Here is a 24,331-nt window from a genome sequence, read left to right as displayed (position 1 = left end):
CAGGAAGACAACGCTCGCTAAGAGGAGGGCAGAAGTAAACAGAAAATTCTGAATCTACCCCTCAGTTTACCACAGTGTTAACAACAGGCTTTCAGCACAAGGGAAAGGGAGAAAACTTCCTGGAAGATTTGCATCAGCCTGCCCAAATCTGGGCAGAGATTAATCAACTCTTGGTTCAGAACCCTTGGCAAAACATGAACGGTGTCTTTGGTGACAATAGCCAATTTTAAAATGAAGTATTGTCATTTTTCTACTAGAGAAACCGGCATGGAACAGCACCTCAAGACACCGTGTGATCTTTGAAAGCATCCAGTTGTCTTAGACAACGTGCCTTTCCTTCTTCCCTCCATCTTGTTTTATTCCCATCTTCGAGTCTAACACGATGCCTGTACGATATTTACTTGCAAGTTTGAGTGATACAGTAAATACTGCTTTTTCCAGCTATGCATCTGAATTGAGAGATAGTAGGAATGACTGACACCTCCTTACCTGGTTGCAAGCAGAGGGTTTTATTTAAAAAAAGAGAGTTTGACACTGGGAGTAAAAGGTTGTTTACGATCTGGGGGTCCCTTTTGACCCTGGTCCTACTCCAACTTCTCCTATTCCTCTCCTTGCTCATGACTTAAATTTGAAGGCAGAAATGCAGCATTTCTCCTCAAAATTCTGTTTTGATTTATTTGAAGAAAAGCCATCAGATTTTTCTTCAGAATTGTCTCAATAAAAAAAAGATCCCTATTTAAGCTAGTATCGGTACATGCTGAATAATTCAAGATCATTTCAGAGCACAGATTAATGCCCTTGGCTGCCAGACTCACACAGTTAATGGTGGCCAATGACCCCAATGCTGGCTTAGCCTTCCTGCCTCGAATGAGGGTACCCAATGCCATATTTGGACATTCTGACTCTGATGGGCTCAGTGGATGCAATGGTGAACCTTGTTCTCATTGTGATCACTAAGTGAGACTTCACCATTAACACCTGCCATGTGATGCCCCATTTTTGTACACTCTCTCTGCTCCTGAAAAGTTGAGTCTAATCAACATTTTGTAAGGCAAATCCAATTTTGAATATTCCAAAAAGAGATCTGGCTATTTAAAGAGACTCTTTAGAAGCACTGTCTTGTTAAGCAAAGAATCTTTACATAATTAGAATTAACTCTCACTGATCTGTTTTCTAGACGTGGAAGTATGAGTTATCAGGTTTTCCCAGGGAGAAACATGCGTACCTTTGCAATATGTTGTAAGGGGATTACAACATATGTAACTCTATAAATATAAATACGTAAACATGTATATACAATGGGGTTCCTTTGGTACACCAAGTTTCTGGGATATGTGAGTAGGCTGCCATTGTTCTTATTCTTTTGTTATAAATGATAACCATCTGTTATCCCACGACTGCTACAAGTGTCTGTGCCATTTTACTCAACCTAATAAAAGACATGGTCTTGCCTTGGAGAATTTATACTCTACAGCAGATGAATGTGGTCCACAAGACAATGGTATTTAACAGGAAATGATTTAGGTAAAGACATCAATTCTCAGGTGAAAAGCCCAGCACACTTTTCTTTTCCTTTCTCATTCAGGAAGAGTAAGCTATAGGTTCATAATTTGTTCTTACCCAGAGAATGAATGGGCACACAGACTTGATGTCACTAGGCAGTGGAATTCGAGACCCAGGAACACCAGTGACCGCAAACTCACACACCTCTTCATCTGTAGGAACTGAGCCCACTGAGTTGCTACGTGATTTTGGAACACCTGGCACGATGGCAAGTCTCTTCCAGACAACCTGCTGCCACTGTTTTTGCCACCAAACTTACTGAGCCACACTTTCAAGACTGGGAGGGCCAAGAAGCTTCTGAGATTCCTGGAGTCTTCCCTTTGTAATAGGAAAGGCCCTCTTGACTTAGGCAGACTCCAAATACTCAGCCACATAAAATACTCACTCTCGACTTTGATGAGGGATCTCCATCCAGCGTAGAGAGAAGTGCCAGGTGGGCACCTGGTACGTCAATCCAAAAGAAAGCATTGAATCAATAACAACAAATGCTGGGAGTATTATGATTTTCAAAATACCTATGTGCCAGGCTGTAATAGTAGTAATCTTCAACCTAACTTTGCAAGGTTATTTTTGCCAAAATACAAAATTATTTATTCATTCATTCATTCATTCATTCATTCACTCATTTGCTCAACAAAAAACCTTGACTACTTGCTCTACATGTCAGGAGAGGAAAGTAACGTTCAGAGCAGCTAAAGATAATGTCCGGGTCACTTAAGAGTAAGTATATTATGGAGATCAAACCCAAGCAAACTGATTCCAAAGTTAGTATTGTTTTCAAACTGGTGGTTGGTCTCTCTCCCTCTCTCCCTCTCTCTCTCTCTCAGACACACACACACCTCTATTTCTATCTCTATCCACAGGTGTGAACAAGTCAAACTAGAGAAAAGCACAGCTGTTTGGTTGAAGTAGAGGAGGGGAGATGCAAAGCCCCATTTCAGGGGTCTCCCCCGCCCCCCGGCAGCAGTCCACACTCTGCACCTTCCTTGAACTGAGTAGAGTCCAGATTGCAAAGCCCTCCAAGCACCAAGTTACCTAGGCAGGTCATTCTAGACCACAGGGCAGCAGGACACACACGAGGCTCCTCGCATTTACAGGGATTTTGCCAGAGGATGTTCAGACCCTGACATCCTCCCTAACCGTGTATCTGGACTACCCTGGACCCTGCAACCCCACAGAGGCACAGTCTGTAAGTCATCAGGCTGCTGTTACATCAACTGCTGGCCCAGCCAGCAATTAGTTAATCAACAAAGTAGTGACTAAAGCTCCAGAGTTTGTTCAAGCTGCCTCGTTTTTTTCTTTTCTGGTTCAGTTTCTCATCTATAAAATGAAAATAAAAGCAGTATCTTTTCCGCAGTGTTATTGCATGCACTAAGCATATACTAAGCATTCAGAAGGGGCAGTTGTTTACATTATAAAGAAAACCACTAAGATTAGTATTTTATCTCTAACAGTAGAAGCACGATACTGTTTTGGACATCAAAAGTCAGGACAATTTTGGTAAGTTTGAGTATTCTTTATGGGAGGATAATCATGAAGGTAAATGGCTGAAAACAGTAATAGATAATGAACAATTCAAGGAACTTGAAATATTAATCCTAGAGATAGAAAGACACCACGGATGCATCAGAAAATCTTCAAATGTTTGGCGCATCGGCAAGAAAAGATGAATTTATGCTACTATTCTAGGAACTTAGAGGAGAACTGAAACATAGTGGAACAGATATAGGGTAGAAAATATATTTCGATTCACTATTTCAGTATTGGAAATACTGAAATCATGCAGATTATCTAAACCAGCAGTCTTCAAAATGGGGGACTGAGATCTCTGAAAATATATTAAGATTTTGTTTCCAGGGATATATGAGTATGTATAGCTTTCAAGGAATCATTTCCCAAATCCTCAACCTCCATGTGTACTTTTCCAGAAAATGTATCTATCTAAGGTTAAAATTCTTTGTCACCTCTCTGTGCATTTCTCCTACTTTACATAAGAGGAACCTATATTTACCAATCCTCACCAACCATGCATTACTCAGGGCATACAAACCTTTGGAGAACCAGACAAAGGAATACCGTGAGGTTGTATAATCCCCGACAAAGTGACAGCAAAGCAGAAAGATCATGTGTAAGAGACATTGATGGGACAGAGCCATATTTCCTCCAGGTGACAGACTCATTTTAAGGCTGTCTATCTGTACATTGATTTATCTTAGAATTAGAATTGAGAAGTGAGATAGTTGTCACAGAGATACAAGTATTCAATTTATTTAAATTATTTAAATTGAAAAATGAATCCAGACTTTTTAACACAAAACATAAACCCAATTTGTCTATTTTGATTAACAATTTGAACTGCACTTGCCTGATAGGTAGTATGGAAGACATATAAATTGAATGAACTAAATCTATCAATCTGATTTTTTTGACTAATACATTTAACGTACATACATGATAGGGAATATGCGAGAAATTACAAGTCATTCTTTGCAAATATTATGATCAGAAGTTTTAGATGGCAAATTAAAATGTCCAAAGGAATCCATGATTTTCCAAAATTCTTTTATGAAGTATTCAGGAGGAGAAAAAAAAATACTTTGAAGATTTCTGTTCCGAAGTGTCCAAATCCTGTGACACCATCTGGAAAGTTTCAAATGCAAATTAGACCCATCGGGAGTATCGTAAAGGAGATTTCATACAGGGGTAAGACTTGAAACCAGGTAGCTTCTCTAAGAAAGTCTGAAAGCCTACAGACCTTTATATACCTATCAGGGCACTTCTCATCTCTAGTTGCAGAAACATATGCTTTACCCTTTTACACCTCATAATAAAGCACTGTCTAATCAAGCCTAAGCCCCATTTATATCTGGTTATTTGTATGAAGTCAAGATTCATCTTACTACCTTATCCTTGACTGCAAAAGTCATCCATTCAACAAAGACTGTGTGCCTACCACGTACCACAAATTGAACTAATGTATCTGTGACCAAGGAAAAGTCTCTGTAATCAGGAATTTGCATTCTAATTACATACACAATTATATTTTGATTACCTGGCCAAAGGCAAAACAATGCTAACATCCTTGTCTTCTAATACTTTTAAATAAAATACCATTTGTATCAAAGAACAGAAGAATGTAAACCATCTAGACTGATGGATGTGAAGCTAGAGGGGTCAATGGGTAAAGATAGATGGACCAGCAGATGTCCAATAATTCATAAGATCTTTGTGACCAACAGCTCCTGGAAAATGAGAGTTTTGGGTCATGGTCAGAAAGCCAGGGGCACATGTTTCTTTCAAGTGCTGCAGGCTGTGAATCTGCCTTTTGTAAGAAAAATAAGCTGAAAACATTTCCACCATGCACAAAAGGACACCTAGATCAAGGTTTCTCAATCTCAGCAGTACTAGTATCTGAGGTCAAATAATTCCTTATTGTGAGAGACTGTCTTACGCATTACAGACTGTTGTGGTAAGCAGAATACTCCTCACCTTGCTTCCAGACACCCCTCCCCACCTCCAATTATTCAATCAAAACTAATAAAAGGGCTGCTGTGAAGAGACTCTGTAGCTGTAATTCAAGTTCCAAATAGGTGACCTTAAAATATGGAGATTATTCAGATAGGTCTGATCCAATCAGGTGAGCCCTTGAAAAGAAGAGTTTTCTCTGGCTGCAGGCAGAAGAGGAAGTCAGAGATTCAAAACACAAGGTAAGAGGGCTGCAGGGAGTTCAACATGCTCTTGTTGACTTAGAAGATGGAGGGGGACATGATCAAACTCAGGTGGGTGCCCCATAGGAGCTAAGAATGTCTGACAACCAGCAAGGAAACAGGGACCTCAGTCTTAAAACTGCAAGGGAATGAATTCTGCTAACAATGTCAATGGGCTTAAAAGTGGATTCTTCCCCTAGAGTTTCCATAGAAGAGCCCAACCTAACCAACACCTTGATTTCAGCCCTGTGATACTTTAAGTAAATAACCTGGTCAAGCACCCTTCCCAATCTCCCCAGAAGGCTCACCTACAAAACTGTGAGTTAATAAAGGAGTGTTGTCATAAGCAGCTACATCACGCAGCGACAGGAAAACGGTTTCTTCAGCAACATCCCAGGCCCCTACCCCCTAGAGGCCAGTAACACCATCACTGCATTACAGACCGTTGTGACCATCAAAAATAGCTCTAGACATTGCCAAATGTCACAAGAATGGGGGTACAAAATCACCCCTGGTTTGAAAACCACTGCCCTACACATACAACTTGTCTCTGTTTAGTTAGCAAACACTGGCCCGCAAGAAGAGACGGGCATCTTGAGCTCTACACACAATGTATGACAATTTCAACTACTGTTATCTCTGAGTTGTTGAATTTGACCAAGAGAGACTCTTATGTAGAAGGAGACCATCATTAATTCTCTAAGAAATCAATCTATAACAAATTCAAAAAACATCAGGTCCCAGGGATCAATCAAGAACATTTGGAGAATAAAGAGTTCCAACAAAAATTGTTGCCTTCCATGTTGGTGTTTTGTTTTGTTTTAACAGAGACAGCATGAGAAGGGGAGGAGGGAGATGGGGTGGGGGGGGGGGGAGAGAGAGAGAGAGAGAGAGAGAGAGAGAGAGAGAGAGAGAGAGAGAATCTTAAGCAGGATCCAAGCTCAGCCCAGAGCCCAACACGGGGCTGGGGTGATCCCACAACCCTGGGATCATGACCTGAGCTGAAATCAAGAGTCACAGGCTCAACTGACTGAGCCAGCCAGGCACCCCTGTTGCCTTCCACATTAAACAAAAATACATGCAGAGAAAGAGGAAATGATCTCACTAGATTTGATTATTAGCTTTGGATTTTGTTTTCTATAACAGAGAATATCTCAGCAAGAGACAAACACTTGGTTTAAGTCATAGATCTGTTGGTAGGCACACTCAGTGCTCTTGAAGATCCTGTTGGAGCACAGCGGTGGCAGATGACTTACTGCACATGGTGGGTGGCCATCTCAATTCTTCCTGTTTCTCTCTCTTCCTCATGAAGCAAACATTACTGTATTTATTTTGATAATCAAGAAAGAAAGCTAAACGGCCTCATGCTTTCAACCTTTTGTCTCTTACAGTCTTTTTCCCCCCCTCCATTACCTATACATCATCTTATGCTTGCAAAAGAAAACAAATCAGACAATGTTACAAAGTGTCTTTAAAATAGCCTGGGAGTGGGGCACCTGGGTGGCTCAGTTGGTTAAGCATCCAACTCCACTCAGGTCATGACCCCATGGTTCATGGGTTCAAGCCCTGCGTTGGGCTCTGTGCTGTCAGCTCAGAGCCTGGAGTCTGCTCCAGATTCTATGTCTCCCTCCCTCTGTGCCCCTCCTCCACTCACAGTCTGTCTGTCTGTCTCTCTCTCAAAAATAAACATCAAAAAAAATTTTCAAATAGCCTGGGAGTTATCAATCACCAAGTATGATGGGCTAGGAATAGGAAATAAACACGAGACAACCAAGATTTCTTCCTGCATGAGCACCTGGGTGGCTCATGGCTCAACTAGTTAAGCATCCTACCCTTGATTTTGACTCAGGTCATGATCTCACAGTTTGTGAGATCGAGCCTCATTGGGCTCCATGCTGACAGTGGGGAACCTGCTTGGGATTCTCCCGCTCTCTGCCCCTTCTTCTCTTCTCGTGCTCGCTCACTCTCTCTCTAGCTCTCTGTCTCAAAATAAACTTTAAAAATGAAGGTTTCTTCCTGCACTCCTTATTATCTGTCGTCCACATCAGTTGCTGTCAACTCTGCTTTTTATTTTTGTAATAGAACACATGGGGAGTAAAGCCAGAGTGTTTCTGAGGAAGACAAAGGCAATAACCAAGTAGTAGGGGGCACGTGCTGATTGCATTTGATGTCATCAAATGAAACTCTGTGTTTCTGTTTGTTTCACGGTTCCTTTAAACACTGTCCAGAAATATTTTCTCTGCTGCTGAACAGAAATTTGATAGGTATCATAATTTTTTGGATCACTTTTTCTTAAAGGACATTCTTACATCCTTTTAAATCAGAAGAAAGGGTCAAGACAATCATTATAATATCTACTCTCAGACACATATAAAAATTCAAAAGCCAATTAATCATATATTTTCTCTTTTCTCACAGCTTTTGCTTATTTTAGGCTGAAAGCCTAGAGACATGAAAAGGAGTAATATTTGGCCCCTTCTCTATTTCTCTTACTTGTATGTCTTTTCCTTTTTCTTCACCACCCATCCCTAGATTGCTAGACAGTTTCATATCTCTCTGGAGATGAACCAGAAGGGAAAATGGTAAAGGGATAGGAAAATTTTACTTCGACCGTTCTGTCCCAAGATGACGCTACACTCCTGGGGCCTAACAGATGTCCAGGTTGACTCAGGATGGAGAACTTCTTGCCTGACCTGGTTATAGTCACCCCTTTACGCAGCTGTCACTGCATTGACTATTTCTGTTGACTATTTCTTCATCACTAGGAATCTATTTTTTTCAGCTTCTAGCTTCTTCATCCTCAGGGGAAACCCTGGGAAAGAGTGTCCAACAACCACCTAAGAATTTCCCCACACAAAGAGCGAGAAAGCTGGGTATTTACACACTAACAGCATCTCTTTTGCTGCCAGCTAGCATTTTTCAAACTTGGAGGAACTATCCCAGCAGCGTGTTAGGCGTCCACTACAGGAGTCCTTTCCAGAACATTCAAGCTGACGTCACGGCAGAATGCCCCCATTTGACCAATTCCGCCTCTCCAGCCTGTGACGCCTCGCTGTTGGGGCATCACCCTCAAAGTCCACTTTCAGGTATTTAAATAAGTAAATACATTACCGTATTTATTTTGGGAATCAAGAAAGAAAGCCAAATGGCCTTATGCTTTTCAGCCTTTTGTGTCTTAAAGTCTCTTCTCCCCCCCTCCATCGTCTATACGTCATTTTAGGATTATAAAAGAAAACAGACAACACAGTGTTACAATGTGACTTTAAAAGAGCCTGATTCTTCCAGGATATATTAGCCGAGTCTTGCCGGTATGTTATTAATGATCTCCCCCACCCCCACCCCCCCCACCCCCGGGGCAGGGAAAGTATTTTCCCAGGAGTTCAAGCTGAGTTCTGACCCCAGTTAGTGTCCTCCAATCTGAGGCAGGTAAAGGTAAACCTTGAAAAAATTAAGTATCACCTCACAAGGTGCCTGCCTCTGCATCATTTCTAGGCACTGACAATCTGCTGTCCTATAACAATGGGGAGGGAAGCATTTTCGTCAACCCAGGGGCTCAGGACAATCCGTTAACTCAAAGTTCTCACACGGATCAGTCCCAAATATCCCCATCTCAGGTCTCAGGTCACATTCCTCTCGTATCGAGACCCTGGATTTCAGCATGGGAGACTCGCCAGGGCTGAGAACCCTGTGTCTGCAATTCTACGTCTTTCACACTCACATCTGCACCTGTCAGCAGCTGGATCTGCCTTCTGGCCACAGGAAATACGGGTTCTTTAAATGCCGAATTAAAGGTCTTCTGGGCTTCACACGGAGAATAATTTGATGGTGAGCTGAACTGAGGCGGTCTTTTTCCTCCAGTGCCGCGGTGACGATCAGTATCAATCCTAGAGTCCTCATAATTACCACTGCCACCATATCTAAAAAATGCTGGAGATAGTCTATAAGCCTGTTTCCCTTTCCAATTCACCAGAGATGAAAACATTCATTAACTGTGATGCTTGGCATGGCAGGGATTATCATCACCTCTCTTATCTACTTGGTAAGCGCCTTTGTTTTTGTTTTTGTTTTTAATAATCTGGTTGGCAAGTTCCAGAATCGTATCGTAAGCGACTTCTTCCTTGGACCTCTTCCTTGGCCAACTGTCTTGGTCCGGTTTCCTCCACAAGGAGGCGCTGAGGAAGGATTTGGCAGCTGCAGAGAATACCAGTAAGGTAATGACCGAAGAAGAGCTTCCAGTGAAGGAGCAGAACAAAAAGCCAGTTACCATGAGATTTCAATCCCACGGGGAAATTTGGGAAATAGTGTCGAATGCGTGCTTTAGAATCATCCCAGCTTAGAAACAAGGGAATTGTGCTATTTCTAAATATACACATACACCTCAACTTCCTATTTCAAGTCAATCTTGTTTCAACACTGCTCCAGAGGGGTTAATGCTCTGACACATCTAGCCTACTTCACCCCTGGGCGGAATGGCACCCTCCCATTCTAGCAAAATCATTAGGAATAGAGTCATGAGTAATGAGAAGTCAGCAGGAGCACACAGAAAGGGAAGGGTCTGAGGGTCATGTGTGAAGTACTGAGGACATCTGTTAAAGCTGCTCCATGTGGACAGCAGTGACCCGAGAGAAACACCCATATACCTTTGCCCAGAATGAGATTAAGGAGCGCAGATTAATGCAATTTGAGAAACACTCCCCTGATTCTGCCACCAGAACAATCCGTCAGACTTTCGTCCTCTAGATGTCTTGCCTAACAATCTGACCCACACATATGGAGCTCCCCTCCCACCAATAACTGCACTGTTTCTGTTGACTACAGAGCTTCTCCATATAGAAGTCAATCCCCATCTAGGCAAAGCAGAGGAGGGAAGGGGTAGACCCCTCAGCACAGCAACACCCAACTCCCAGGAAATATTTCACCGCTCTCCCCGTCCCTCCCTCATTATGACTCTTCTTTGTATCTTTGATATGGCTAAGGGACAAGGATCATGAAGGGGGTTATTGCACATTTCTGTTACAAGTTATCCCACATAAAAATGAAGACTAGTGAGATGCCCGGGTGTCTCAGTTGGTTAAACATCTGACTCTTGGTTTCAGCTCAGATCATCATCTCATGGTTTTGTGGGTTTAAGCCCCATGTTGGGCTCTGCACTGGCAGGGTGGAGCCTGCTTGAGATTCTTTCTCTCTCCCTCTCTCTCTGCCCCTCCCCCACTCTCATGGTCTCTTTCTCTCTCAAAATAAATAAATAAACTTTAAAAAAATGAAGGCTGGGGGCACCTGGGTGGCTCACTCGGTTAAGCGTCCGACTTCAGTTCGGGTTGTGATCTCACAGTCCGTGGGTTCGAGCCCCAGGTCAGGCTCTGTGCTGAAAGCCCAGAGCCTGGAGCCTGCTTCAGATTCTGTGTCTCCCTCCCTCTCTGCCCCTCCCCTACTCATGCTCTGTCTCTCAAAAATGAATAACATTAAAAAAAACATTAAAAAAAATTTTAATAAAAAATAAAATAAATAAATAAATGAAGACTGGTTTCACATTATCTGTAGTAATTCCATACCTCAGTAGAAATGGAGGCAGCAAGAATCTGGTCTGATACCCTCTCATAGTAGTAACGGAGACTACAGCCTTAACTGAACTTCTCCAGACACGGTCTTTGTAGTGAACGTGTAGACAGTTTTCAAGGTGATTTTATAATGGATGGTGATGAGGATTGGAAGGGACTGCAGAGGGCCTGCACTGACTGCACTTTACATGGGTTCCTGTTTAATCTTTACATCAGCTGTTTGACCTAAGTTTGGCTATCTCCATTCCTATGGAGGAATTGGGTTTAAGCCTTGCCCAAAGCACACACTCTATTAGCAACTGGCTAGGCCCAAACTTAAATGCTTGGCTGTATGGCTCCAGAGCCCACAATCATTCCATTAAACCAAGGACAGAGATCAAAAACTCTAAATGCTAGTAGGGACCAGGAAGAGAAAATACATGTATGATATATGACAGGGTATATCAGAATGAAAATGGCTAACTGGACTATATTCAAAGCCAACCAAGCAAAACAAGATACCATCATCTTGAACTGGGTTCAGGCCCATGAGCCCCTAATTTGTTGATTTAGACCAAAGTCATTGTAGAAAATTTGAAGGAAGACCCTAGTTATGGACTAGGCATGGACCCTAGTTCACCCACCACTAATTCTGAAAATTGTGACAAATCATTTAATTTCTGTCTCAGTTTCTACTTCCGTCACATGGGGATAACAAACTCCTGTGTGGTACAAAGTCAAGATTTCAAAATATGTATAAAAATTTCCTAGCACACAGAAGGCATTCTACAAACAGAAATTCTTAAATTCTCCCATATACAGTGGTATTTTAGTCTAGTCCTCTCCCCTTTCTTTAAACCTCCCTCTCTATTCCTAATGATTTTATGGCACAGACAGAAGATGATGATGATGGGGACATCCAGAGTATATAGGGTTCTACACAGATTTCACAGATTATTTACAACTAGGGAGGTATGGAGGGCTAGTGACAGAAAAGCAATCTTTGTCTGACTCTAATGCTGAATTGATAGAGAAACGTCAGGCAGAAGAGGACAGAGAACCACTGTCCCCTCGGGTCTGAAGGGTTAGTGAGAAAAGGAAGCACAGATATTTTTTGATATCCTATGCCATTTCATTATTGGAAACACAGGTATATTTTCTTTAAAATAAGTTTGTGATCATTAACATTCAGAAGCCAAAAATCAAAACAGGACAGAGAGTCCAACAAATAGTCTTATATTATTTTTGTATCACAGAATACATTTTTGCAGTTTTGTGTTGGTTTACAAAAATCTTTCAAGTGTTTCTTAAATCCCACCACAGGAGTGAGATCATATGGTATTTGCCTTTCTCTGACTTATTTCACTCTTGTCATTGTAAATAGCAAGATTTCATTCTTTTTTGTGGCTGAGTAATAGTCCCCTGCGTGCACGCGTGTGTGTGTGTGTGTGTGTGTGTGTGTATAAATATACACATATATACATACATCTTTTTTTAAGTTTTTATTTCAATTCCAGTATAGTTAACATATACAGTGTAAAATTAATTTCAGCTGTACAATATAGTGATTCAACACCTCCATACATCATCTGGTGCTCATCACAAGTGCATGCTTAATCCTCAACACCTATTTAACCCATTCCACATCCACCTCCCCTCTGGTGACCAGCAGTTTGTTCTCTATAGTCAAGAGTCTATTTCTTGGTTTGCTTCTCTTTTTTCCCCCTTGCTTATTTGTTTTGTTTCTTCAATTTCACATGAGTGAAAAACATATGGTATTTGTCTTTCTCTGACTGGCTTATTTTGCCTTGCATATTACACTCTAGCTCCACCTGTGTCATTGCAAATGGCAAGATTTCATTCTTTTTTAGGCTAAATATTACATTATATGTATGTATGTGTGTGTGTATACATATACATATATGTATATATATGTGTGTGTGTGTAAATACCACATACACACACACACACACACACACACACACACACCTTCCTTTTCCATTCATCAGTCAATGGGCACTTGGGCTGTTTCCATAATTTGGTTATTGTAAATAATGCTGCTATAAACATTGAAGTGCATGTATTTTTGTATTCTTTTGGTAAACATCGAGTAGTACAACTCTGGATCACAGGGTGGTTCTATTTTTAACTTTTTGAAGAACCTCCATATTGTTTTCCACAGTGGCTGCACCAGTTTGCATTCCCACCAACAGTGCAAGAGGGTTCCCCTCCCTCCAAATCCTCATCAACATCTATTCTCTCTTGTGTTGTAGTTTTTAGTCATTCTGACAGGTATGAGGTGATATCTCATTGCAGTTTCGATTTGCATTTCCCTGATAATGAGTGAGGTTAAGCACCTCTTCATGTGTCTGTTGGACATCTGTATGTCTTCTTTGAAAAAAAGTCTATTCATGTCTTCTGCCCATTTTTGATTGGACTTTGTTTTTTGGGTGTTGAGTTTTGTAAGTGTTTTCTGTATTTTGTATACTAACCCTTTATCAAGTATGTTATTTGCAAATATCTTCTCCCATTCAGTAGGTTGCCTTTTAGTTTTGCCGATTGTTTCCTTTGCTGTGCAGAAGCTTTGTATTTTGATGAAGTCCCTAGATTTTATTTTTGCTTTTGTTTCCGCTGCCTCAGGAAACACATCTAGAAAGGAGATGCTATGGCCTATGTCAAAGACGTTACCACCTGTGTTCTCCTGTAGGAATTTTGTAAGTTTCAGGTCTCACATTTAGGTTTTTAATACATTTTAAATTTGTTTTTGAAAGCAGTCCATTTCATTCTTCTGCATGTTGCCGTCCAGTTTTCCCAATACCATTTGTTGAAGATACTGTCTTTTTCACCTGGGATGTTTTTTCCCCTTTGTCAAAGATTAACTGACCACACAGTTGCGGGTTCATTCCTAGGTTTTCTATCCTGTTCCATTGATAGGCCTATTTTTGTGTCAGTACCATACTGCTTTGATCACTACAGCTTTATAATATAACTTCAAGTCTGGAATTGTGATGCCTCCAGCTTTGCTTTTCCTTTTCAAAACTGCTTGGGCTACTTGGGGTCTTTTGTGGTTCCATACAAATTTTATGATTATTTGTCTAGTTCTGTGAAAAATTCTGTTGGCATTTTGACAGAGATTGCATTAAATCTCTAGAGTGCTTTAGCTAGTACAGACATTTTAACAATGTTTGTTCTTCCAATCCATGAGCATGGGATGTCTTTCCATTTCTTTGGGTGGTCTTGAATTTCTTTCATCAGTGTTTTATAGTTTTCAGAGTACAGGTCTTTCACCTGTTTGGTTAGGTTTATTCCTAGGTATCTTATCATTTCTGGTGAAGTTGTACATGGGATTGATTCCTCAATTTCTCTTTCTGCTGCTTCATTATTGATGTACAGAAATGCCTCTAGTTACCCAGAGGTGGGGGTGGGGGGGACACGAATGGGTGAAATAGGTGATGGGAATTAAGGAAGGCACTTGTATTGAGCACTGGCTGTGGTATCGAAGTGCTGAATCATCAAATTATACACCTGGAATCAATATGACACTGTATGTTCATTAACTCAAATTTAAATACAAACTTAAAAAAAAACACTGTCAAGTGTACTTAAAGAAAAAGTCACAGTTTACTTAGGGTGAAATAAACTACACCAAATTGATTTTCTTCACCAAAACTCACAAGCAATATTTTCTGTACTATTTCTAGATAAACCAAGAAGCACTTATTTTTGTAGGGTTTTCAGGTTTTACTTATAAGTCACAAAGAGGCAACAGATAACAGACGTGGAAAAAGACAGAAGAAAACAGGCAAATCAGCTTTCAGGACTCATGGACTCTGATGCTGTCCTGACCATGAAAGAGAAGCGTCCAAACTCAACAAAAGAAAGTAAACAGCAACAACCAGAGGCAGAACAACAAAGGCAGGCTGTTCCATTCAAACTGTAACTGCAACCTGTTTCCTTAAGTTCACTTGACAAAGGCAAAAATCTACTCTGAAATCCTTTTTTGGTGAGCTCATATGTTTCTCTCCCTGTCTGGTAATTCCCCTAAACTGTTCACTACACATTCTTAACAACATACTTAAAACTCCTAGTGTTCAAAGGTCAGTAGCAAACCTTGCCGTAACATTTTATAAAATGCATTCCTTCCCCCTACACTTCTTCAAAATTCATTTCGTCAAAGAACTGATAACCTAATACCCGGTTACTGGTTCTACAGTGGTAATGAATGCTACAACTAAAATGAGGACTAAAGCAAATTCTAAATGCCAGGAGCAGAGATCTCACAGAAGTGTGGCACTTTTAATGCTATCTTCTGGAAGAACAGTTAGGTCTTCAAAGTGAGAGAGTTCAAATGGGAGCCATTTAAATAGGCAGATTATCAATGACTAATGTCCTGAATGGGAGGCCCATAGGTCAAGATATTCAGTAATGAAGGGGCCTACCTACCTACACCTACAGCTTTTCTGGAAGCTGCTTTGAAATTTCTTTGAGATTTTTTCAGATATCAAATATAAGCGAAAGCCTATTTTTAAAGTCTCTTAGGTATTTTCACTTGTTTCTGAATTACCTGTAGGAAGCTCTGACTTAATTGTGCTGACTTTGATGTGTATGTGTCCATCATTATTAAATTCAGATCATGTTTCATGTCAAAACTTAGGTTAAGCAAAGCCAAGTTACCTCACCTTTGGTTTGTCAAAGTGTTCCTCCGGTATGCTTTGAGACACTTCACCTAATTTTTATAGCCTTCAGTCTCAACCTTCATCACAGAAATAAATACATATGACCTTCAGCCATGCATAAACACTAGGGAAAAAACTGACACCTGGCAGACAGAGGGCGTCATAAATGGGGGGGTGGAAGCTCCATATCTTCCCTTCCACGTTCTCCCCACTTGACTCTTTAACAATGCGGCTGAGCTGAGAGCAGGTCAAGATTATGCAAATCCCCCCATGTTCAAGCCAGCATGGTGCTCCTCCGATGTTTTAAATGTGAGCCGTCCCATGACAAGGGGTATCGGCGAGAAGCATTTAAGAGTTTTCAGGTACTGTCTGAGACTCTGTCTTTCTGTTCCTGAACACTGTGCTCCAGCGTTGGAACTCTTAGTCTCCTCAGGAAATCTCAGACATTAGCTGACATTCCAGGTTACCTTGCTGGGCTCTACGGAACTTTCCGGGAAGTTTCAACTAACTATCAGGCTTGGGTGCCAAATGTGTGGCTTCCGCAAACCAAAATCCGTGGTGACCTTCAATATATTCCATCAATTCACTTAGTGAACAAAGCAGGGAAGTCAAGTGACCGGCTGCAAAGAAAACATCAGAGGTCTGCCCCTGGAGATTTTCCCCAAGGCTCTTGTAAAAGAACATGTTTAAGAACCACAACACTAACAAGAATCTGTTACCGCACTACAGACTACAAATGCCCGGACATCTACACACTTGGCCCACCTAATATTTCTGTCACTATACTATCTGAACATAAAACAGGTGCTTGTAGGAAGTCCACTAAAATTTCAAAAGCGTCATTCCTGCCTGTCCACTGAAGATGGCCAATTTCCTTCTGTTCTTTGACCCTTTCCTCGTTGTTCTGAAAGAGGACAGAAATTACACTGCCACACTCCAAAAGCAGGTGCAGCGGCTGATGGGAAAAAATGAGCTTTCTCAACTGTTCCTAATGCAATGCAAAAGATATTCCCATAAAGTCTATTGCTTTTTCCAAACACCGCGTCATTTAAGGCGCCGGCGGAACAGAGGGTGCAGATAGCTTGGAGGCAATCATCGGAAAGTCTAGAGGCAACAGCTTCAATTTTGGAAGAAACTCCACTGCACGCAACGTAAGCCTGGCTATGACAATATTCCGTGTTTAATCCCCACTTCTGAGCACAGTGTGAAGATGCACAGCCAAAATGTCTGCACCGGCTTCCTGAGGTAGGAAGCCCCCAGATCTCTCTCTCAGGTTAGGAGATTTGTCGACAAACTTCACCAACGCAGGCAGCTGCTCTTCTCCTGCTATGTCCACCACGTGGTCAGTGAGAATAGAAAGGAAGTGAGCGTCTCCTGCTTCCCTGAGGGTTTCTTCCGGAATGCAGCTCTCACATGTCTAGCACCTGTATTTGCTCTTAACTGCCATGGTCTCGAAAAGGCTCCTCAGCATCTCTTCGCTGGAATCTATCCAGCACTCAGGCAGTGCTGGGAAGTTCTTAGGAGTAGAGAACTTCCAAAAAAAAAAGGAGTCCACGATGCCAGCAACGTCTTGTCCATCCAGAGGGAGACAGGTTTTGGTTTCCCATAAGAATCCAAATTTCAGATGAAGATTTTGAGTATTCGGTGTTTTCCTTCTCTTTAAGGATTAATTTGAAGGGAAAGGCCTTCATCTTCTTCTTAACCCCTTTCTTCTGCACTGAGGCTCTGAGCATTGCTGCTGTTTCTCCATGTTTCTGTTCCTGCTTCGAAGTTTCATCCATTTTCTTTTTCTGTTACAGTGTCCTGATTTCACTTTCACTCAATTCTTTGTCTTCTGTGTCTACTTTGTGGATTGTTCAAATGTCTAGTAAGATCAAATACTGTTGGTATTGCATTATCTTGAAGAACCGCCCTCTAAAGACTAGTTGTACAGATCATCCAGGTCTCAACGTGTTTGACGCGTAATCGACAACGTTTATTTACTTGATCGGCTGTTTCATCTTCTACGTTTGCTCTCCTTACAACGATCCACCCACTTCTGGCATCTGGCATGTTTGTGCAGGAACCTGAGGAAGGCCAGGTCTGACTGCCTGTCCACATGCATTGGGGGGCAGCACAGAAGCTGAGCATCTGCGCTGCCCCCTGGCCGGCCCAGCCCTCTCCTCCCCACCACCTCCAAGCAGCTGCCTGCCTGTCCTGGGCTCAGCAGGTGCCTCAAGTGTAACTCTTTTCTTCTTAGGGATTTGACTAGGTAACACCAAGAAACTGACTTTTGTCCTCTTTTAATAAGAAGTAACAAGCAAACTCTTGGGATTATGATGGCATCACATCTCACAAGAACTTGCTCTTAGACCGAGATTTCCAGAAAGGGCACTGAAATGTAGTACACTGTAATCCATTATTTAAATCAGGTATTACGTCAACAGGAGCTCATTTGTTTTTCAGAACATTAGCACAATTCAAAATTATTTTCACATCTAACGATAGAAAGTTGCCTTCAAGTTCCTTACCACCATCTAGGAATTAATTCACTAGGAGCAAAACCCAAGACAAATTTAAGAAGGCTAATGTCCCTCCCAGGCCCATAGTTAGCTGTCATTTCAACAGCGACAAGCCAGGAACTCTGTTTAGCTGCATTGTGCATGTGAGAGAGAAAAAAAAGAGGGAGAAAGAAGCAGTCTGTGGATCTTCCTGGCCCAGTGACCTGGGTCTACCTCCATTATAACATTTATTACATGGCTGAAATTATTTACCTATATGCACAACTCCTTCATTGGACAGCAAGGCCATGGAAGGCTGTCATCATGTTTGATTTCTCTCTGTACCATCTAGAATAGATGTGTCATAAATGAAGGCCTCATATATACTCGCTTTCATTAGTAGCTTTTAGCCTCCTTCCAAAAGTTGTGCAAAGATCTGAACAGATGGATTTGAGTTTTGCTCGTTCCATGTCCTCTGGTTCATCTTTCTGTGGAGGTCACGATGAGGATCAAAATGGTCAAAAGAGGAAGCAGGAGCAGTTAACAGAGGCAGAGCTCCCAAAGATAAGGTGTGGGGGAGAGTTACATCTGAAAGTGCTTCTTAACACGTCCTTACCCCAAACTTGCAGACTAGAGAGAGAGTGACAGGCAAGGAAGTTATCAGTAGAGCAGGGATAGGGGACAGCTACTGCAGTATATACAGCTTCTGCAAACATGATCCTTCCTAATCCTTGGCACACCACTACGGGATAGAGGGTTATCTCCATTTTAGAGAGGGAGAAGATGAGAGGTTAAATAATTTGTCCAAGAGCACACAAGTGCTAAGGGATGAAGCCAGAATTCAAACCCAAGTCTGCCTGTATCCAAAGCCTGCTCCTTCCATTAATCCAAGGTGTCTCTTTGGAAGATACTACATAGAAAGCCACTGGACTGGGGCGCCTGGGTGGCGCAGTCGGTTAAGCGTCCGACTTCAGCCAGGTCACGATCTCGCGGTCCGTGAGTTCGAGCCCCGCGTCAGGCTCTGGGCTGATGGCTCGAAGCCTGGAGCCTGTTTCCGATTCTGTGTCTCCCTCTCTCTCTGCCCCTCCCCCGTTCATGCTCTGTCTCTCTCTGTCCCAAAAATAAATAAAAAATGTTGAGAAAAAAAAAAAAGCCACTGGACTTGTGGATATATCCTCCAGTGTCCAGGTCTCTTGGTCCCAGCGGTGATTCCACTTGGGTGGGTCCCTTGAGCCCTAAAGCCAGGAGGTTCAGGTCTTAGGGCAGAGCTGGTGTGATCTAGGCACTTCCTGGGGCCCACAGAGTTAACTTGCTCTCGGCTCAGGTTATGGCTGCTGTGTTTTCAATGATCCAACACCCAGTGGGTGAGCTGTGGTCAGTTTTATAAAATGCACCAAGTACTATTATTTGTTTCTATACTGACAATCTGTGTTAAATGCTCTACCAGGCCTTATATAATTTATATGTGTTTATGTGCAGGCCAATTGTCCAAAGGACCTCTTTCTTCCAGCCAGGGCTCTGGCTCTATCTGGGATGTCAAGTGGGACCTTGCTGGAGCCTGAAGTTTTCGTTTTGCACAGCCCATCCTCTCTAAGGATTTGGCACAGAAGCTGTCCTCAGAAGATTTACAGCCTGGAACTGGACGTCTGCCTACTCCTGGCTTATTTCATGGGAAGAACAAAAACCCCAAACACCACCTAACGGAGGAAATGGAATCCGTGAGAATTCAGGAGTAACTCCTGGAAGTGGCCAAGAGCTCACGTTCCTCCTACACCTCCTCTTACTAGAAGCCTCTCTCAACAATCTCATTAAGCTTATCCGTTCTTCTTAAGCATTTTTCAGCATAGCCTTTCTGTGGGCTGCGTGGTCCTAGACAGCAGAACTGACACCAGTGAATGCTAGCTATGGGAACAATTGTGACTGGGGGCAGCTGAGTGGCTCAGTCTGACTCTTGATTTCAGCTCAGGTCATGACCTAATGGTTCACAGGTTCAAGCCCCAGGTCGGGCTCTGTGCTGTGTGAGCTCAAAGCCTGCTTCAGATTCCCTCTCCCTCCCTCTCTGCCTCTCCCCACTCATGCACGTACTCACGTGCTCTCTCAAAATAAGCTTAATTAAAAAAAAAAAAAAGTAACAATTCTGATCGAACATAAGACCAAACTTCCAAATGACTCCGGGTGAATGGGGGAAGTTATTAAACTGGAAGAGATTTGAGATCAAATTCTATTAACTTCTAAAGTCAAAGTCCTAATTCCATGATTTTAGATTTTCAAATGTAACCAGTTATCTTGCAGGGGCTGAGGAGAGGGGAGATGGGAGAGCTAAGTTTTATCGAAATCTTCATGCTTGGAGGACTGTGACCTAGTGGTTCTCTCAGTGAAGAATCCTGAAAAGTCCAGCATGGCCCTGATTGCCTGAAGAAAGGTCTGCGAAGGATCAGAAACCAAATGGACTTCAAGGGGAACGGTTTCTGAGAGGAGCAAGTCAGTGAAGCATCAGTTACCTTGAGCTCAATCCTGACTCTCTAACCCAGAAAGGAAGACAAGCCCATCCCACCTCCACTCCCCACAAATGAAACACATTTCTAATGGTAGACTCACCATTTGTGAGTCCCTGATGCCAGAGTTGAGGCTGACTTAAAATCAGAAGCTTGTAGAACAAGGATGAGGGGTGCAGGGAGGTTAGGAATGGGCAGACAGCACAGTAAAGGTATGCAGCAGGCTGGGACTAGGCTGAATCTCGTGGGCACTGGATTCCCACCGCAGACCTGCACACCATGCCCCACCCTGAAGCAGCAGGCCCACTCAACATAAGAGATAATGACCACCCGCACCTCGACTTTGCCGGAGGTCAGTCCTACCCCAGTGTCCGCAAAGGTACAAATAACCTGATCACATTCTCTTCCTCCCTTCCTCCCCATCTCCCAGGCTCCACGGATACCAGTGTGGGAAAGTATGTGACACTACATATAACGCTTTCAATGTCTAAATGCTGAGGCTATTTTCCCTGACACTAGATTTCTCTGCCTTTTTGATTTATCGTGACACTATGGCCTTCATTGACCTTCAGGAACAGCAGGTTGCTTGATAAAAGGCACTGGCTTTGGGATCTGGCAAATCTGGATCTGAAATCTATCCTTGCCATTAACCAACCATGCTACCAGGGATTTATTTTTTAAACTCTGTGAAACTCAACCTCAGTTTGTTCATCTGTGAAATGGGAATCACAGTTAACTCCCTGAAAGGACTCAGAATTGGGATCAGGGAGGATTCAAGGGTGAGAGTTATAGGAGATGCCCAGAGACGTTCAGTAAATGTTCACTCTCTTCCTCTTCCAACCTTCTGTGTCTCTCTGACAGGGTGTGACACTTTAAAAACCGAGTACATTTTCACTGATGGCTATGTGATCTATATAAAATAAAGCACCTCCTGCCAAGTAAATAAATAGAGGAGAGCATGTACTCATTCCTGTTCTAATTTAATCTGTCTGAGTGCCTGGAGGTCTTTTCGAGCTAAATATTGTTTTCACTCTGACCTTGGTACAGCGTTCCCATTGAATTTGTCTCAGTTCGTCCTTTTCATGTCATGCTGATGCCTTTCTAATAGATTGAAAGCACTTTGTTGAGAACAGAGATTAGTGAGATCTAATAATCAGTAAATACCTGTCTACCCTGGACAATGGGGAAGTGGGATGTTCTGGGTAACTTGCTGTTCTAATAAAGAGATAGCACGTATGCCTGAATTAGCAATTTTCAAAGAATAGAACCCATCAAAACACAAGACCAGCACTGAACACAAAGAGAGATTTTGTGATCTGGGAGCCCCCTTGGAGGCTGGTGGGAACATGGACCTCATGCAGAAGAGTTAACAACTCTGGCAGGTAAAACAGAGTGAGCAGAGCTGTACTCTCAGATGCTCCGGAATTTTTTCCAAAGCATCTTGGATTCTGATGTAGTCATTCGTTACTTGTCTCTTCTTCACGAGGATTTAGAGAAAACATTTGCTCTAGACTTTCCTCCATGAAATTTTTAAACATGCATTTACGTTTAATGCCTAATTGGACAATTCAGTGAAGGACAAGTGCTCATGTCCAGTGGGTCACTGATTAATGGGTTAGTACAGGTCAGACCTTCCCAGCCTCTGGCTTCATGAGGAAAGATCTCGATATTCAGAAACTGAAGAGGTGCCTAGATTTCCAGATAGCTTATTTTCCTTAGAAGTATTTTTTTTCTTTTACAGCAAATGTATATTCATTGTAAAACATTTTTTTTTTCAAAAAATACAGCCAAGAGGAACAAGAAAAAGAACAATATCCATAGTTTACCATTTGGAGAGGACTATTAATACCTTGAGAGCTTTTTTTCTCCGCATAAATAAAGATACACACTTAAAAAATAGGTTCGTGAAATATAAACTGCAATGGTATCTACTTTTTTGCCTCTAGAAAAATATGTCATGACCATCTTTCTATGTTAATATTCTTCTTCAGCATACATTTTAATGAATGCAAAGACTTCTGTGTATCACAAGCCCTAGTTTATTCTGAAATCTAGCAACACCCTCATAAGCAACACTATTATTTAAAAGGGTGGGAAAAACACTCTATAAATCTTTGCTTACATCCAAGTTTATTTCCACTGGATTTGTTTTCTTCAGAGTGGAATTGAAGGACCAAAGTCATTAAAAAAAAAACTTATATATTGTCAAACTGTGTTCCAAAGATTTAAACTAAAGGATAACACTCCACTAGCCGTATACTGCTTATAGGTGTCTGTTCCCAAGAAAGTTGTGATATTCTTGATGTCAGGGATTGTGTCATTCATGTTTGTACCCAACATCTTTATGTTTTTGGAAATTAAGTCACTGAAGTATTTGTTGAATGATGATTTGATGATTCATTGTTTAAACAAATGTATGACACAAGATTGTATGTCTCTGGGGCTCAGCTTTTTCTTTTACAAAATGAGGATTTTATGTTATATGGTAACTAGGATTTCACATCTCTCATATGAAAAGCAATGACCTAGATACCTTACGGGAGATTAGCCATATATATAATCTATAATCATAGTTATGTGAGCTGTAAGCATATATCATATGTAACTCAATTATGACTGTATAGAAATATGCACAGATGTGTTAAATATTCCGGGAGAATAAGGCTAGATGACATGATGGGATATTCCAGGAAGATGATGCTCAGCAAAGCACAGACCACCAGCTTTCTATCTGGGAAAAAAAGTCTTTTCCCCATTCCCCATTTTGTGTTTTATTTGTATCTAAAAAACAGGAGGTAGAATTATCTTGAGATTCAGTTTCCTTAGGTAATTTCACCCAACACAACCAAGCTTATCTCACTAGATTTTAGGAACATTTCAATCGCTTCTAAATTACCCAGGATAAGATTCTATCTGTTGACTTTCACGCTCCTAGACCTCCTGGTTCATTGGCAGTGAATGCCTATAGACCTCTCTAAACTATCCCCATAGCAATCATGCCTACTTTTTGTAACACTTCCTTCTCCAGGCCTCCGTGCTTCACAGAAATATTTGTCTCCCACCATCACTCAATTTATTAGTTACAGAGTTATGGTTATTTACCAAAAGTCTGTAACATGCCTTTTAATATACTAAGGGGAAATGAGGCCGTGTGGTATACGCTACAATGACAAGCATAAACGTGATATGCCAGACACGAGGAGGAAGAAAGCACTTTCCTCCGGGAGCCAAGACAAGTCTCACAGAAGACAACTCTTGAAGATGATGTTCGAGATGATTCTGGAAGAATGAGCTCAAGCTTGCCAGGCAGATGGAACTGAGCAGGTGACAGGAGAGAACAGGATTCAAGCAGAGATCAAGGGGCAGAGAATGGTTATTTATCAATCTCCCCCAACTGATGGCTCTCTCCAGTTCCCCTCACATAGGGTCACCTGGTGGTCACCTAGCTTTGGTCACGTCTGGTTGCGGTATTGCCTGAAAAGCTCTTGTTGCTTTTCAATCGTGGTTGGCTCTGTGACCACCCCTTCATCCTAAATGCCTCCACTGCTCTTCTCTGCATGAACCCTACAAGATCCAGCCTCCGTAGTACTAGGCCATTTAGTCTCAAACTCGTAGCCACCTTACTCTTTGGGTTTAAAAACTTCCCTCTTGCTAGAAGAGAGGCACTTCGAGAGCAGTGTGCATCGCTGGAATTTCTTCCGGGCTCTGAAGCCAGGTTGCTAGATGAGTATCCCTATCGAGCTTTGATAACAAGACAATGCTGGCCTTGCAAAATGAGTTTGCAAGTGTTTTTTCTTCTTTAACTTTTTGGGCAAGTTTGAGAAGGATTGCAATTAATTCTTCTCTAAATGTTTGGTTGAATTCACCAGTGAA

General features: G+C 41.9%; 1 pseudogene; it reads right to left on the bottom strand.

Moving 5' to 3' along the window:
* Positions 1–15,813: 15,813 nt before the first annotated feature.
* On the bottom strand, positions 15,814–17,613 carry LOC131486776 (52 kDa repressor of the inhibitor of the protein kinase-like; annotated as a pseudogene).
* Positions 17,614–24,331: the final 6,718 nt, after the last annotated feature.

The sequence above is a fragment of the Neofelis nebulosa genome, chromosome 10 (assembly GCF_028018385.1).
Source record: "Neofelis nebulosa isolate mNeoNeb1 chromosome 10, mNeoNeb1.pri, whole genome shotgun sequence".
Lineage (NCBI taxonomy): Eukaryota > Metazoa > Chordata > Mammalia > Carnivora > Felidae > Neofelis > Neofelis nebulosa.
This window is presented reverse-complemented; position numbering and strand designations above follow the sequence as displayed.